This window comes from Condylostylus longicornis, unplaced genomic scaffold, assembly GCF_029603195.1.
Source record: "Condylostylus longicornis isolate FDR11 unplaced genomic scaffold, ASM2960319v2 ptg000072l, whole genome shotgun sequence".
Taxonomy (NCBI): domain Eukaryota; kingdom Metazoa; phylum Arthropoda; class Insecta; order Diptera; family Dolichopodidae; genus Condylostylus; species Condylostylus longicornis.
Window position 1 is genome coordinate 594,451 of NW_026578040.1, and position 12,321 is coordinate 606,771.

The window sequence follows — 12,321 nt, forward strand, 5'->3', positions numbered from 1 at the left end:
ATCCTTAAGTAAAAGATTTCCTTTGTCTATAGATTGAACATAAAATAGAAAAACAAGCAAACCGGGCAGAAAGACAATTTCTACCAAGCTGAAATTGGCAACTTTTATTTAAAAATAGAAACTTTTATTAAAAGAGTTTCTATTATTCATAGTAATTTTTATAATCTTTTGACTTTACATTCCATTTCATACTAGCACTCTTTTTTTTCAAAAAATTTAGCTTTAAAAGTTATATAAAAAAACTTTAAAATACAAATAAAATTCACAATAAACAGCTAATCATTGTACTTACAAGTAAAATCTATCATTGCTATCTTATTTTTTTATTTCTGTCAAAAAGCTTCATAAGAATTTGACAAAACTCTTTTTTTCTCATACGATTTTGCTTGATTGATTGGATGTTTACACATCAAATTTCCATCCAATCAAGTAAACTTATCAAACTTTGCTTGATGTGTAAACGGTGTCTTACACTTTTGTCAGTTTTTCCGTCTTTTCGAAATATTTTTGCAGGAATGTTTAATCGACCATTTTTTTCGCATATGATAGGTTTTCGCTTCTCATAGGGTCCGGGTTTCGCAGGTTTTACAGAATATAGATTTACCCCTCTCTTCGTAACGCTCAAAAATAGGCAATGAGGTTAGTTTTAAAATAAATAAGATTAGATGGAAAAGTCGCCGGATTTATGAAGAGCTCTATATAGTTCTTGCTATAGATTAAAACTATATATTTTGAGAATTTTTTCGAGAAAAATTTCGCTAATTCAAAATTAACATAAATATTTTAAAAAAATTTATTTTGAAAAAAAAAGTTGGGTTCCTTGGGATAAGACCTTCAATTTTCAACAGACCAATGTTTATGAAAATTTTTATTTCTTTTTTTATTATAAATGAAACCAAAATCGGCTCATTGCGCCACCAAATAGCGCGGTAAGGTATGATTGTGGTAAGAAACCACCAAAATCCAATAGAAATCCAGATGCGACGAACTCAATTTGAGCGGTTTTCTGGTTTGCAACTGGTTCTTGAGGGATGGCAGAAATTATATGTGCTGCCTTGCACGAGGGGATTATTCTTAAAAGCTAGAAGAAGAAAAATCCGATGCAATTAACAAAACACAAGGATTGTATACGCCAGGTGGCTATCCAGTAATGCAGGAAAATCCTAAATATCGCAAATGAAGCGATAGATTCTAATAAATTTACATAAAGAAATTGAGGAAGAGAAAAAATCCCTGAAGTTGAAAAAATCGCCAGGTTTTGAACTTATTGCTGCGGATGTACTGACGATGAGGCATTGGAACATTTGATGAAAATCATGAATGTAACTATAGATTTTGAGTATGTTCCTTGTGATTGGACAGTCGCAGAAGTTTGTGTCCAAACCCGGGAAATCCTTGAGGAAAACAAAGTTTTACAGGCTCATTTTATCGTTACAAATGATGTCTAAGCTTTTTGAATAGCTGCTATTAAGGAGATTGAAATCAATTATAGAAAATGGGGTCCTCAACCAAACCATGAATTTTGTGTTAGATGAAACCATTTGACAATAGACCAGGTCCGTAGAATAACGAATATTATAAAAAAAGGCTTAGAAAATAAAGAAATCTGCTCTTCTATATTTCTAGACGTAGCACAAGAATTCGACAAGGTACGGCACAAAGGCCTTATATTTATATCAGGACAAGTGATACCAACGCCATTTGTACCAATTTTGGAACCTTAATTAGTTTATAGATTATTTAGATTTAAACAAGACGCTGAATACTCCACGCTAAGAAGAATAATAGCAGGTGCGCCTCAAAGCAGTATATTGGGCCCAATGTTGTACTTGCTTTACACGAGTGATCTGCTACAAATAGAAAATGCCAATAATGCAGTATCGTCAGCCACTTTTGCTGACTTCAGCAAAATACCTAGGTGGAAAGAGAATATAAAGAAGAAACACAGAATTAGAAAATAAAAATAGAGAAATTTTTGGCTCCTAAATAATAAATAAAGTATTGATTAAATAATAAAGTATTGATTTATAACCAAATCATTAAACTAATATGGCTATATGGCAATCAACTGTGGGGTTGTGCCAAGAAAACTCACATTAACAAAATTCAAACCTTCTAGAATAAAGTTCTCCGGCGCATGGTAAATACTCTCGTCTTGAAGAGCATGTAAATACAGAAGCAGCTCGGCTACTAGACAATGGTGTTATGACAGAAAGGCTTAAACGAACAAGACCTTTCGATTTAACGCAAAATACCAATTTGCTTATAGAAGGTAATTAAATCCTGTACGGAAAAACCAAGTTAGCCCAGAGGTTATAGTTGGTTTGTAGGACCAGTTTTATCCGTTCAGAATTTAGATGATTTTTTAGGGTAGAAGTTACGCTCCCCAATTGTCGGAGGAAAAAGGCAGGTAGCGTCGTCCGTCTTTCAAGATTTTGTCACCTAGTAGAAAAAAAAATTATAAATGGAATAAACTGATTAATCAACTTTAGGTAAATCTAGATCGCGCCACGAAGTATTTACAAAATATCAAAACATCCAAAAAAGTAAACAAAAATTATCTTTAAATTTTTTGTTACAGTTTTTATGAATTTAAATTAATCAACTTTTCAGTGGAACTGTATTCTCAGAAGTGGACCTGAAGTCCGGAAACGGAAAGGTAAATCCGTATATTGGTTTCATACTTTGTGACGTCATACCTTATTTTGAAACAAACATGTACAATTTTCCGATATTTTCTTCATACCTCTGTACCTCAGTTGGTAGTAGAGCATTCACCTAGAGAGCGATATGTTACTGGTTCGAGTTCAGTTCAGAGAAAAAAGTTTTCTGTCTTGACTCGCTTCTTAAGCTTAAAACGGTTTATAAAAAAGGTTTATAATAACGGTTAATTCAAGCGCCCATTTTGTCATTTAAAAGTTCATTTATGATGTTTGGGGGTGGGAGAACTACATTACTACCTTTACGCGTTTGCACAATTCAAAAATGTTAGTGGTTTCGATACAATAAAAAGTCATACATAACATTTTTTTAGAATTTGAGGGTCTGCAACTTTTACAGTGGAGGGAGATACGGAAAATTTTCTTCGATAGAAATAAGTTTTTAGTATGGATCTATTTGTTTGATTATTATTTAATTATAAAATTTCAGCTGTCTACCTAAAATATGTAGGAGTTTTGTAAGAAAAATTACGGTGAAACAGAATGAAACTAATAAATTCTTTATTCCAGCTTTTTTTGGAAAAATGCTAAAAATAATTTTATCCGGAGGAGAGTCATTATTTTGTTCATTCAATGCGAACAAGGTAGATAACTTTTCAACCTTAATTTAACATTCGACTGACGTTGAATTTATTAGTCTAAGGATAAGCTTTAAAAATTTTACAAATCTCATCTTTTCACGACATTTTTGTTCTTCTTGGGCATTTGCGAAAAAGGCGATAGGGATAAAGTTTCTTGTCCTAACATAAATGATGACGTCTCAAAGTATGAAGCGAATATTTGAATCAATTTTTTCGGCACCATCCCCAAAATAATAAAAAAAAACTTTTATTATGAACTTTACTAATACAACATCATAGTTGTGAAATTAATAAGTATGTGCTTATTACACTAATAATTTAACTTAATGGAAATTTCTTCATGCAACTGCATTAACTCGTTCTTTTGATTACGTCATCCATCTGTTCTGCAATTGCATGAAGAAATTTCCATTAAGATAAATTAGTAGTGTAATAGGCACATTCTTATTGATTCCGCAACTATAATGTTGTATTAGTAAAATTCATAATATAATTAGTGGAATAGGCACTATCCTATAAATATATATGTTCTTGTTATTGTGTGTTTCAATGGATTGTATGTAGCAATCAATGTAAACAAAAAACAAATACTTAGTAATCATGTGAATTACAGTATAAAGCAATGTAGAGAACATTTCGTCGGCAATTTCTTCATGCCTCTGTAGCTCAGTTGGTAGAGCGTCCGCCTAGAAAGCAGTAGGTCACTGGTTCGAGTCCAGTTCGAGGAGAAAAACTTTTTTAATGAATAATTTTTCTGCCTTTAACTCGTTCCTTTGATTACGTCATCCATCTGTTCTGCAGTTGCATGAAGAAATTTCCATTAAGATAAATTAGTAGTGTAATAGGCACATTCTTATTGATTCCGCAACTATAATGTTGTATTAGTAAAATTCATAATATAATTAGTGGAATAGGCACTATCCTATAAATATATATGTTCTTGTTATTGTGTGTTTCAATGGATTGTATGTAGCAATCAATGTAAACAAAAAACAAATACTTAGTAATCATGTGAATTACAGTATAAAGCAATGTAGAGAACATTTCGTCGGCAATTTCTTCATACCTCTGTAGCTCAGTTGGTAGAGCGTCCGCCTAGAAAGCGGTAGATCACTGGTTCGAGTCCAGTTCGAGGAGAAAAATTTTTAACTCGTTCCTTTGATTACGTCATCCATCTGTTCTGCAGTTGCATGAAGAAATTTTCATTAAGTTAAAAAAAAAAACTTAATTTTTTTAATTTTTCACACAAAGCCTAAAATAAAAAAAATATTAATACGTGTTTTTACAAATACATACATATATACATGCATTGTGTAGATATGTTCCCTCGGGGTAATAAACGTAAGCGGATACTTAACGACAAATAGACAAAAGTAAAGCCAAAGAATTTATTGATTACTTATACACGAGCGAGTGCTCATGTGAACATTTTCATGCATGTATTTGAAATTTTTTGAGTATAAATGAGTAATCGCCCATTTTGCGAATTATAAAATTGCTGCGTAGAAATTTGTATAAGCATTTCTTGTCAAAACCATTAATAAAAAAGGTTTTTTATATTTTTTTATATTATTTGAAGATAAATCTGAATATTTGATATTTTCGCTTAAGCTTAAGCCACAATAAAATCCTGGGTACATTAACTCAAAAAAATTTCCTACCACCATTAACTTTTTAAAGAAAGTTAAAATGCGCTTTAATTCTTTATAATCACTCCTTTTGTTGAAAACTCGAAAACTAGCCTGAATGCATATTTAACAAACCTTAGCACATGTGAAAATACATGCTTTTGTATTAGACATATGAAGTGAAGCTGATATGGGAGTGAAAACTGGAGTGAACCGAAATTTTTTGACTGAACCGATCTGATATATTTTATATATTTATTAGAGCTTTTCCAAATAAAATTGGAAAATAGTGCGAAAAATGTGACGTGTTTTAAGTGCACAAGAGACCTCGTATTTTGTATTATAGAATTAAAAATTTTTAAGTTTAAATATTTTATGGATGACACGTTTTATGTTTGTTGACAATCTATTGTCAACAAATGAATTGAGTAAATGAACTACAAATTTTATGCTTTACGTTTAATTTATATTCCATACTCCTACACATTTTAATCGCATAGACCATTTTTGAACAGAACTGGAACTGAACCAAACCAGAGAAAAAATTAAAAAATAAAAACGGGAGCAAAAACCAAAACATTTTGGTACTTAATTTACCAAAAATAATTTTTCAACCTGACCATTGTGCACCGTGGTTATGGCACCTTTAATCGAATCGAAGGGTCTCGGGTTCAAACCCCAGTCAAGTCACTATAAAAGTTATATTCAGTATTATAGTTTAATAAAATACAATACTTATAAAAAATAAAAAATTTTATTTTACAAGTAATTTTCATATATCCTAATATACCATATTATAAACCAGGAAAAATAAATAATAAATACTAATAACCATAAATATTTATATATAAAAAGAAAAAACTACCGCAAGCTAGGAAAGTGGGGCATGATTATCTATGATATCATGCACCAGCCCTATGCTCCTCCAAGAAGTAAAAAAGGAAAAAACAGACTGTATGGTTTGTATTCGTTAACTAAATAAACCAGTTGGGCCAAACCAATGGTTCGTAATTTAGCACTTTTCTTTTTAACAAGTGAAAACAATGCTAATTAAAACCAGTCTACATTTATAAAATTTCTTACGAATATATTTTTAAACGAGAAAAAAAATAGAGTTGACCTTGTCAACTCTGTGATACCCGTACGAATTTGTTATCCTATGTGCGAATAACTAATGTGCCATAACTAACTATGGGGCAGACTATGACTTTAAGTTGCCGTATTACCATATTAATTTATGCAAAATTTCAGTACTATGTGTTATTCAAAATACTGGTTGTGCCAAACTACTATTAATGTCGTATGGCAGCTACCAGAAAGAGCCAAGAAATTTTAGCGAATTTTATCAGGCACATCGGCCCTACTAATTCACTTGTGTGAAATCTCAATATCACAGCTTTTATAGTTTCTGAGATATAGTCAAATAACTTTCGAAGTTGTATGGCAGGTACCAGAAGGAGCCAAGTAATTTCAACGACTTTTATGAGACACATTGGCCCTACTAATATATTCGTTTGTGTGAAATTTCAATACCATAGCTGTAATAGTTTCTGAGATATAGCCAAATAACTTTTGAAGTTGTATGGCAGGTACCAGAAGGAGCCAAGTAATTTCAACAACTTTTATGTGACACATTGGCCCTACTAATATATTTGTTTGTGTGAAATTTCAATACCATAGCTTTAATAGTTTCTGAGATATAGCCAAATAAATTTTGAAGTTGTATGGCAGATACCCGAACCGGTACCCCGATCATGTCCAATTTAAATAGGGTTCTGGCACTTACTACAATAAATCATTTGTGAAAATTTGGTGAACTTAGCTCAATTAGTTTTTGAGTTATCGTTCGGACGGACGGACGGACAGACAAAGCTAAATCAACTCAGAATTTGACGAAACTGATCAAAAACATACACTTGAGTCTATATCTAAGACCGTTATTTCTTAGCGTTACAAACGGTAAGGCAAATTTAGTATACCCTTCGAACATACGTTCATACGGGTATAAAAATTGCATACATTTAACGTAGAATGAGCAATGTCTTTGAAATAAACCAAAAAAAATTTGAAAGAGTCGTAAACATTATATTCGTATTTAAATGTTAATTGCGAAGTTAAAAAAAATAATTATACTTTTTAATAACATGGAATTTACCGTTAGCTGTATTTATAGAAATTTGGAAAAGCTTACAGTTCCGGAAATAATAAGGTGCCAGAAATTCGAATTTTACAAATTTCGAAGGCAACAACTTGAGAGGAGGTGAAGTTTCAGACTCCTAAAGTTTGGGATTTAGAAGAAAAAATGTATCAAAAATTTGTAAAAAAACTGATTTTAGATAACAATAAAATTTAAATGCCATATGAAATGCTTATTATGCTTTATAACATAAATGCTTATGGTTTCGTTGCAATATATAATTAAAAAATGCCATCTTTAGAGTTTTGAGAGATTATAACTTTTAGAAAGGTAAAAATTTTCTTCTAAAAAGAGTTCCTAATAAAGATTAATGTGCATATGAAATTTCAGCTTTCTAACTTCAAGGGTGTAAAAATTTTGTAAACATGCCCAGGGACGTATAGACAGAGTGAAACTAATAAGCACTTTTTTTTAAGTTTTTTGGAAAAGGACAAGTGCTAAAAAGAAACACTATATTAGAAAAAAGAAATAAAGAACTAGCAGACACAAAATATTTATTTATTAATAAACCAAATCCTGAGAAAAGTTATAATATGACGTGAAATTATAATAGTAATTTAAACGAATAATTTAAATACAGGTCTTAGTTTAAAGTCTATCAAATAAGTTCTTTTAAAGTTAAATAACTTTTATCATAAGTTTATTTTGTGACAATTTTTAAAATAAATTTATTTAGTGAAAATATATTCACATTGCTAGAAAAATATTGGCTATTTTTGGTCTTCTATGGATTTTGGCTTAGCTAGGATTTATTTTTCTCGCACATTTCATAAAGTGTTTTTCCTTGTATTAAATTATTTAGCGCTTTTATGTTGCTTTTGATAGGATTTTGTTCTGAGATTGATTCGAAATCGAAAAAACAGTTAAAAAATTATTAAAACTTATGACTTTAATTGATTAAAGATTCCTCAGCGAAAAATTAAAAATTATAACTTTGGAGCAATTTATAAACAAATTAATAAATAGCGAAAAACACAAAATAGGTATGTAACAAAAAAAGTTAAAAAGTCATTCCATATATTTCATTTTGCTTTGTGTTGCTGTCTGCACCCAGGCAACCATTCTATAGTATTAAACCAATGTAAATTTGCTTTTTTCTAAATTGTTTGAACTACTGTGCAAACAAAATGATTAATGTAAATTTTCACTCAATTGATTAAATAATAAACGTGGTATAGGGTAAAGTTAACCTTTTTTTACCTATAGGCTACATAAAAAATCATAAGTGAATATTTAACCCATTGCTATTAAGGGCATGAAAACAAACGTAAACAGAACACGTTTTCATTCTTGTTTTTTTTTGTAGACTGGTTGATTTACAAAATAAACTGCAATAGTATACAAAAGTATAGTATTGCAGACATATCTATCAATATATCATGAATTTTGGTAACCCTCAGTATGTACATATGTATATAATATACTCAAAATTGCTTTTACAAATATACACACATAAAAAAATCATTCATTGATTGATGAAGAATATTTTATTAAATAATCTTTAAATCTATTCCAAGAGGGATTTCGTGGTTCAGTGTTTTTTTACTCAAAAGTTAACCAAAAATTCAAAAAAAAAACGATATTGGTATAAAAACGGTTTATATTAAATGTTACGAGTATATACGTATAAGTATGTATTTATATACGTGTGAATAAGTGAGTGTATTTTAAATTAATGTAAACAAAATAGGCATAACATAACTAACTCTGCCTTCTATATGTCATATAATTTCTTGCTTTTTAGTATTTAATACCATATTATATACCTATATACTTACTTCTAACATACATATATTAACACAAACTTGCACAGACAATAATAAAATAAAAAATATTAAAAAAAAGCAATCGATTTTAAGTTGTCTATCTTTTAGAGACACATATTTTATTTCACTTATATACACACATTTTCATGTTACTTCTTTTTTAATTCATTGTTTGGCTCACTCCGAAAAATAAGAGAAACAATATCATAAAAAAAAAGAAAAACAAAAAAAGGAACATCTGTCAGCAAACCCTTGATTTTGCGTCTGGTCTGAGATGGGTGTATTCCCAACGTAAAATTAAGATTCTTGAGAAAGAGCCTCGAATAAAAAGCAAAAACAAAGAAAAGTAAATTATAAAAAGAAACATTCGAAATTGAATACTGTACAAAATGAAAGCTTTTTTTGCACCTTTTCAAGTATTTTAGGATCCTTAAAATATTTTTAGTTAAAATTTTTGTACATATATTGATTTGGGAAATTAAAAATATTTAAGATAAGGAAGGTTAAATGAAAGCGCTGTATTTCATATGCCGAGTTTTTAGCAGAAATATGTCACCGATTTTTACGAAAATTTATATCTGATTTTACTTCGAGTATAGTTTGATCAATTTTTCAAGAATGGCAGGCCTCTGAAACAGAACTTTCACTAATACCTCTGCTATACATGTATTTATAAATTCGATCATAATTCAGGACGGAATTTCGTGAAATTTATTATATGAGTCCTGGTTGTTAACGAAATTAAATGGGACTTTGCAGAAATATCGGATCTCGGAAAATGAACCTTTACTAAGAACCAAATTTTCATATTTCTAAGTACAAAAGCCTAATTTCTATCTTTCAACCTCGTGAGAGAGCTTTACGTAAATAAAAGTCGCTTATATATTCTATATGCAAATTGTAATGGATGAGCAGTTAAATTTATTTTAATCTAAAAAATGTAAAATTTTAAAAAACAATGATTTGTTGCTCAAATATATGAAAATTGTTAGATAATTTATAATATTTATTCATTGCATTTTTTTAAGCACTTTTCGAAAAATTTTTTTTAAAAAGTGCTTATTAGTTTCACTATATTTATCCTCCATCCGTCTGTCCGTGAACATGTTTACACAACTTATATACCCTTGAAAAGAGAAAGCTGAAATTTTATATGTGCATAAATCTTTGCTAGAATTTCGTAAGAGAAAAATTTTACCTATCTCCCTCGTCTAAAAGCTATACAAAACCCTAAAAATGTAATTTTTTAGATCTCAATTCAAATGGAGTCTCAAATTTTAGCAGCTTTTAGATACCAATAAATAGTAGAGAAGGGATGGAGGTGGAGAAAAAGTATCTTTTAACGATTTGAAATATTTGTGAATGTCTAAGATAAACTAATTTCAAACTCGTACAACCTGGGCTCAAGAAGAAAAACGATATCCAAAGTTTGGAAAAAAAACGGATTTTATTTAACTGTAAATATTAATGGCAAAAAGCTAGCTTTTTTGTTTACAGAATTTAAAAACTGTTTCCACGGGCCAGACAGAATCAACACTTTTTTTAAATTTTTTTGCAAAAATGCTAAAATGAAGAAAGTCGTTTGTGAAGTATTGTACTTATAAGACAATATACTTTAAATATTATTTAATAGCAAGCTACTTCAATAGAAACAAATTTTCATAAAATAAAAAAAAATTACGATGAATATCGATCTACATAAAAGAAAAATATGATGATTCAGCAATCTTAATTTTGAGCTTGACGCTTTTGAGAAATTTATCATGTTTTAGAGAGATTAGGTAAACGAAAATTTAGTACAGGTATACAAACAATACCTCAAATTTTAATTCAATGAACAATTTGTCGATTTCCTATATGTGTATTATATGTATTTAAAAATAATTATGCTATTTACATATGTACATACATTTTATAAACAACAATTATTAATACGTTTGTGAATAGGGTCATATAGTGTTGAACAATATCTGCATTGAATTAATTTTTAATTTTGTCATTGAATTATTCTTATATATGTACATGGGTACGATGTTTTTATGTATATTTAAATACATCATTGGGAGGATTATAATTTATCAGAACATAAATTATTGAAGTTTTGTTTAAAAAAGTACGTTTTGAAAAACAAAATTAACTTCATTTTTTTCAGGAAAATGAGTAAAAAATTAATGGAAAATTTATTTTTGTGTAAGAACTTTCTTCACAATTTTTCAGATTCTTGCACCATGAGAATTTTAACCATAGCATATTATTGTATTAAGCTTAAAAATTTTTAACTATTGATTTATTTTTTCTCAAAAGAAATTTTTCACTCAAAAGAAATTTTTTCTCAAAAGAAATAAACAAATAACACTACAACAAACATGATATTGATAGTTGTTGTATCGATGACTGTAGAGTGTAGCATATATAGATTTCAGTACAGTCCCTGGGTTCAAAGATTGTACGAAGTCTTTCTACTGTTTAACCTTGTTAATATTGTTTCCTTCTAATTTCCGATTGAAGCCACGTAGATTTTTTTAAATGCTATGACTCTTAACGTTTCCTATTTTATCCTATCATTTAGTAAAAAAAAAACCTAGATCTAATTATAGAAGTCTGTTGTCTTGAATATCCAATAAAAAAAACCAAAACTCTAAAATAGTTTTAAATCGAGTTCTTTTTGGCACTTTTCGAAAAATTTTTGAAAAAATGTTTATTTGTTTCACTCTATCCTTGTTAGCAAAATTTATACACCGTTGAAGATACAAAGCTAATATTTTACACGTATATAGATCTTTAGCAGAAACTTATTTCTGTAGAAGAAAATTCTATCTTCCTATCTATTTTAAATTCGTATCTCCCCCCTCTAAAAATTATACCCAACACCTAAAAACGTCATTTTTCAATTATTTATTACAGCGAAACCATAAAAATTTTTCAAATATTGCAAACGCAGAAAAATAGTTTCTGGCTTCTTTTACTGCGGCGTACCATATTTGAAATTTAATGAAAAACAAAATGGCCTTTAAAATTTACCCTTTTTAAAATTTTTGATATCGTTTTTCTTTTAGACCTCAGGTTGTAGAAGTCTGAAGTTTTAACAACTTTTAGACACTTATAAATAGTTCATTTTGTTGAGAGAGTTTTTGTCCACTCCCACCCCCTCTCAAGTTATAGCCTCTTGAAATGTGTAAAATTCGAGTTTTTGTCACATTATATTTCCGAAACTGTAAGCTTTTCAAAATTTTGAAAAATACAATGTCATTAAAATATATAATTGTTTTTCTTGACTCATACAATTAACCCTAAAATTTTAGCATTATGTTAACTCATTTTTCAAGTTTTTTCGTTTTATTTCAAAGATTGCACACATTGCACATCCTGAAGCAACCTTTGAAATATATTCGTATATGAATGAAAGTAATTTTAATATATAATGTTATT

General features: G+C 29.3%; 1 protein-coding gene across 7 annotated transcripts in view; it reads right to left on the reverse strand.

Moving 5' to 3' along the window:
- Positions 1 to 12,321, reverse strand: part of LOC129612346 (trissin receptor) — a 139,819-nt gene that overhangs the window by 51,813 nt on the left and 75,685 nt on the right. The window lies entirely within an intron of this gene.